Here is a 5,948-nt window from a genome sequence, read left to right on the forward strand (position 1 = left end):
CTTAATGGTTTGATCAAGGAGTCGAACACTCATTTTCGTTAGACTTAGCTCACCTACTCCTAATCTCTTATATAATGAAAGAGGCATAACACTCACACTCGCACCTAAATCTGCTAAAGCATTATACATGACACAATCACTAAGTAGACAAGGAACAATAAATTCACCCGGATCACCCAACCTTGGTGGAAGTTTTGGTGGAACTGTCTTCACCAGGTTTACTTTTACGGATTTTGTTTCTTGCACTTTTTTATTCTTCTTCTTCTTCTTTCCAAAGGTATCATAAACTTTATTACATATCACTTGCTCATACTCAACTCCTTTTCTTGGAAACGGGATGGGTGGTCTGTATGGTGCCACCACTGGCTTTACATACTCGGGTGGTGGTGGTGGCGTAACTTCTTCATTGTTACTCACATCTAAAACCTTCCCATCTTCTGGTGCTGGTTTTTAGAATTTGTTGAAACTATATTAACATTCTCATTCCGAGGATTTACTTCAGTATTACTCGGTAGCTTTCCTTGTTCCCTCTCACTCATCATGCTAGCAAGAGTACCTACGTGTTTTTCTAGATTCAAAATGGAAGCTTGTTGACTTCTTAATAACTGATCAAACCTCTCATTTATTTGGGTTTGAGATGTAATAAATTGTGTTTGAGATTCCATTAGTTTTTCCATCATTTCTTCCATATTTGGCTTTTTCTCTTCGGTTTATTGTGGTGGTTTATACAAGCTAGGTCTTTGTTGATTGAAAGTGTTATTTTGAGTTGGTTGATTATTCGGACCTTGTTGGTTATACGAGTTATTGTTGTGTCCATTTGGATTGTAAAGAATGTTTTGATTTCGATTAAAGTTTGGCCTTGGTGGTTGATAATTATTTTCCAGCCTTTGGTTCATGTAGGAAACATTCTCACGTTGTTCCATCATTTGCTCAATGTGACAATCTTTCGTTAAGTGTGGTCCACCGCATTGCTCACAACTGATTCGTATTGCGTGAATAACTTTAGTCATCTTTTCCATTCGTCTTTCGAAAGCATCTATTTTTGCGGAAAGGAATCAAAGTCATGGCTAGAATCGGCTCTAGCCGCTTTAGATGAACGAAAAATATCTTTTTCCTGGTGCCACTCATGTGAGTGGGATGCTGTGTTATCAATAATTTTGTGAGCTTCAGTTGCGGTTTTCTTCATAATGGAACCACCAGCTGTTGTGTTGATGTCTTTTCGTGTAGCAACGTCGCATCCTTGGTAGAATATTTGTACTATTTGATAAGATTCTATACTGTGTTGAGGACATCCTCTCAACAACTTTTTGAATCTTGTCCACGCCTCATATAGAGTTTCATTTGGCTTTTGCGTGAACGTAACAATTTCTCCTTGAAGTCTCACGGCTTTAGATGCCGGAAAGAATCTTTTAAGAAATTTCTCAACTAAAACATCCCATGTGTCAATCGCTCCCTCAGGTAACGATTCTAACCAATCTTTGGCTTCTCCCTTTAAAGTCCAGGGAAACAACATGAGATAGATCTGTTTGTCCTCAACTTCTCTAATTTTGAATAGAGTACAGATCCTATTAAAGGTTCGAAGATGTTCGTTTGGATCTTCTTTTGGCGTACCACTATATTGGCATTGATTAGTTATCATGTGTAGGATTTGTCCTTTGATTTTATAATCTGGCGCATTAAAATCTGGCTTAATAATGGCGTGACCTTGGCCCGTGCGTGTGCCTCTCATTCGGTCTTCCATACTTTGAGGTTCCATTTCTGTCATATCTAAATTTGTTGAATTCGAATCACTAGAGGATTCTGATTTAACGGTTTCTTCTTCGATAATCTCCGGATGAATAATTTGTGGATCAGGAGGAATGATTAGTGGTTCAGGATCTCTGAATTGTCCTTGAATATCCTCTGGGTTTTCAATTGTGAAGTCGGTTTCAACAATTGGATTATCGGAAATTTGAGTTGGAGTACTTGTTCGACTAGATGATGATTCTAAAAAAATCAACGGCGACAATATTGGCTAGATGTCTTCATCGAGTTACAGGTGGTGAATGTATGAAAGGTGGTGAACGTTTTGTTTGGTGCATTTACTGAATATCCTATTAGTTATAAAGATAAATATTATATAAGTTATTAAATTAATAGACTTTTTTGATTTTGCCCACGTTTCGAATAGCCAATAAATGCAGCAGGTAGCCAGGACCCTTTAAATCGGAAGCCCACAACTATCCACTAACAAATCCAACTATTACTACGAACCAGAAAATTTGAATGTCTATCAATTTAATCGCTTAAAATAATTTTTCGTCAAAATTTAAAGAAAATAAAGAAAATTCTATGTCCTCGAAACTAGAGCGTAGAAATGAAAAAGATAAAGCGCGTCGAAAAACGTTGAAAAATAAAAAGTCGAAAAATAATAAAAAGAAAGTAAAGCGTCGAAACTTAAAAGATCTAAAAACTAAAAATTAAAAAGTTGCGCCTAAAGGTATTAAAACTTAAAAGGAATTCTAAAGAAAAAATGGCAATTACTTAAAAAGGCACTAAAATTTAGTAAAACTAAAGTGATAAGCGACGTCGTAAAATTTTAAAGCGCCTAAATCTTAATCTAAAGAAAAAGCACTTAAGGGATTTTACGGCAAAGCCCAAAAATCTAGAAATATAAAATAACTACGGCAAAAACTAAGTTTTAAAACTAATTACGAACGATAAATATACAAATGTTTAAAATATACAATTTATAAAAAGAGACAAAAAAATGATAAAATTACTTATTTCTATAAAAATATTATTTTTATATTATTATTTTATAAAAGTATTAATTTTAAAATTAATAAAACTAATTAGAACTTAAAAATACAATTTAATTAAAAACTAAAACTAAATATTAAATAAATAAACCCTAATTACTAATTAATTAATTATAATTATTATTAAAAATCAAACCCTACTCTGTACTGCAGAGGATTCAGGTCCTGTCACCTCAGCTCATGTGAACGCATGAGTTTGAGGTTATAAATCCATGCGATCGCATGGTATGTGGATCCAGGCCAGAAGTGTTTGGGTTGCTACAGTGTTCAGCCCGATTACTTTTTATATTTTCTGATTTATTACAAAATATTTATATAAATTAAATTAAACTTATATTTTAAATCCAAAAATAAAAGTACTTGTTAATAATATATATATCAAATCTTAAAAATATATATATTTATATATATATATATATATATATATATATATATATATATATATATATATATATATATATTTTATTATTATTATTATTTTAACACTTATTATAAATACAAAATATTTTTATGAAATAAGAAATAATATATTTTTTTTAAAATATAGTTTTACTAAAATATAGCGTAAAAATATAGCGTTACGCCGGTACCCCGGCAGCGGCGCCAAAAATACTTGATGTGTGCGAGGGGTAGTACGAAATAGATTATATTTTACTAAAAAATACTATTAAATATGATACAATTTTACACAAGTTATTTATTTATTTATTGAATGGATATACCTAAACCTTGCTACAACACTTATAGGCAGTGTACCTAATCGTAGAGTAGTGTAGTTTTTAATAAGTCCGGTTCGTTCCACAGGGATACAGTTGAGTTTAACGCTATATTTTTATTAACTATATTTGTATATAAATATATATATGTATATATATATATATGTATGTATGTATGTATATATATATATATATATATATATATATATATATATATATATATATATATATATATATATATATATATATATATATATATAAGTATTATTATTATTATTATTATAAAAGGGGGTTTTACCGTTTAATGACCGATTTGTCGATTTTAAGTCCTAATGCAAAATATTAAATATAACTTAATTTAAAGCGTAAAGTAAATGACGATAATTAAAAGTGCGATAAAATAAAAGTATGATAATTAAAATGACAGTATTTAAAAGTACGATGAGAAATACAATAAAAGTATTATACTTAGTTAAACTTTCGTAATCATGATGCTTGACGTTTTGATTTATTACCCTGAGTTAATTGCCATTTGTCCTGGATTATTTGATACCTATTTAGTTTTTGTCCATAATAGTCCATCGGTCATAATTATAAAATGCTCGTTAAATTAACCTTATTCTCGAAGTCAAATATTCCAACAAATTAGGGATTCAAACTGTAACAAGGTTTTAATACTTTGTTAATATTTACACCAGGTTATCGACTGCGTGTAATCCAATGTTTTAATATTTTGTTAACAATTACACCAATTATCCTTGTATGTAATCCACCCCTGTTTTAATTAGTCCATGATACATTAATTTATTTACTTGGTCATAATGAATAATAAATTACCCAATCCAATTGATTAATTAAATGATTGTAAATGATGTTGTATAAACGTCACTAAATAGGACATTCATAATCATTTTAATAATTATTAGATTAACTAATTTGAAGATAGGTTCGACAAGTTCCAATGAGTTGTCATTCAATTAGACAATACCCCCCACCTATTAATAGTCAATAGACCAATGTTCACAAGTGTCGGTCTTTTGTCCAAACCCTAATTATGGTACAAAATCCAATAACCCCGTCTTAATATTTAATCCAACATCACGATTACTTCGGCTCAAATAAGCATAATAATAATTTAATTACGAGACATTAATTTAAAAAGGAAGAACATAGCTTACAGTGGTTATTAATCGCGTAGCGTTACTCAGACAGAGTTCCGACTTTAAAATCCGTAAAACATTTCTTACAATAACCCAACTAAATATAACTTTATTATTATAATTAACTTAAATTAAAATTATAATATAAATATATATTACATATAGATAGAAAGAAAGAAATATATGTGAAGAGGTAATTAATTCGTCTGAATTCGTTGGCTATTTATAGCACTTGGCCTGTCTCTTGATCTCATGTGATCGCATGAATAACACTCTTCCTGGCCATGCGATCGCATGGCCAGCTGTTCCAGCTCACAAGATGTTTAAAACTTGGGTGGCTCTGAATTTTAATAATATATAATATAATATATAATATAATATATATATATATATATATTTAGGTCCGTAATTTTAGGTCCGTTGACTCGCGCGTTGATGCTCGGTTTATGTCTCGGTTCCGGATTTTGGAACGTCTTTTCGTACGCTTTAGTATCTTGTACTTTATGTTTCGCAATTTGTAATTTGCACAAAAAATTATTTTCCTTAACTCCCAAAATCTGCGCAAGTCTTTAACTCACTTTTAGTGGCACTTTTGAGTGCACTATGGCTTTAGTGGCACTTTTCAAGCTTTAGTGTCACTTTTTCTTCAATTCTTTAATCTTCGTGCTTCGTCTTCACATTTATTTATTTAAACGATTACAACTTAAAAATAGAATAATTACAACTAAAAACTTTACATATTGGGATGATATTGCGACTAAATATATGTTCATTTGGAGCACTATCATCTTTAACAAAATACATGGATGATATCTAGTTTGAATGACTAGAAGTACGTGCAATAAATCTTTAAAAAAGTATTCCCGGAGGCCGGAGTGTTGTGTAAGCCAAAGGTGGGCGTTGTTGAAACACGTAGCCATAGGAATTTGGTTAAAGGAAAATTATTGCTTTCAAAACCCAATCACAGAAGAACTTTGTATAAAAGGTGTGTAATACCAGACCTCTAAAAAATATGTCTTTTAGATCTTTATCAAATTCATCCTCTTCATTTTCTTCAAAATTAGATTATTTATATCAAATGTCATATGTAGATTATGATTCAAAAATCCCAGAATCTAGATACCCAGTAGTTAACCTTTATGATGTTTATAAAAAACCTTCTTCTTCAATTTCTAAAGTAGCTTCTCAAGTTTTTCATTCTTCAAAAAACCCAAAAACAAAAGAATTCATCCAAGCCTCTCGCTTTGATCAATATCAAATCCCTTCAGAAT

The 5,948-nt window shown here is 30.8% G+C and overlaps 1 non-coding gene across 1 annotated transcript; it reads left to right on the forward strand.

The window, feature by feature from the left end:
- The first annotated feature begins 1,274 nt into the window (after positions 1-1,274).
- Positions 1,275-1,381, forward strand: LOC139846188 (small nucleolar RNA R71). The gene has a single exon (XR_011758924.1). It is a non-coding gene; the product is annotated as a small nucleolar RNA R71 (small nucleolar RNA).
- Positions 1,382-5,948: the final 4,567 nt, after the last annotated feature.

This window comes from Rutidosis leptorrhynchoides, chromosome 4 (genome assembly GCF_046630445.1).
Source record: "Rutidosis leptorrhynchoides isolate AG116_Rl617_1_P2 chromosome 4, CSIRO_AGI_Rlap_v1, whole genome shotgun sequence".
In the NCBI taxonomy this organism is placed as follows: domain Eukaryota; kingdom Viridiplantae; phylum Streptophyta; class Magnoliopsida; order Asterales; family Asteraceae; genus Rutidosis; species Rutidosis leptorrhynchoides.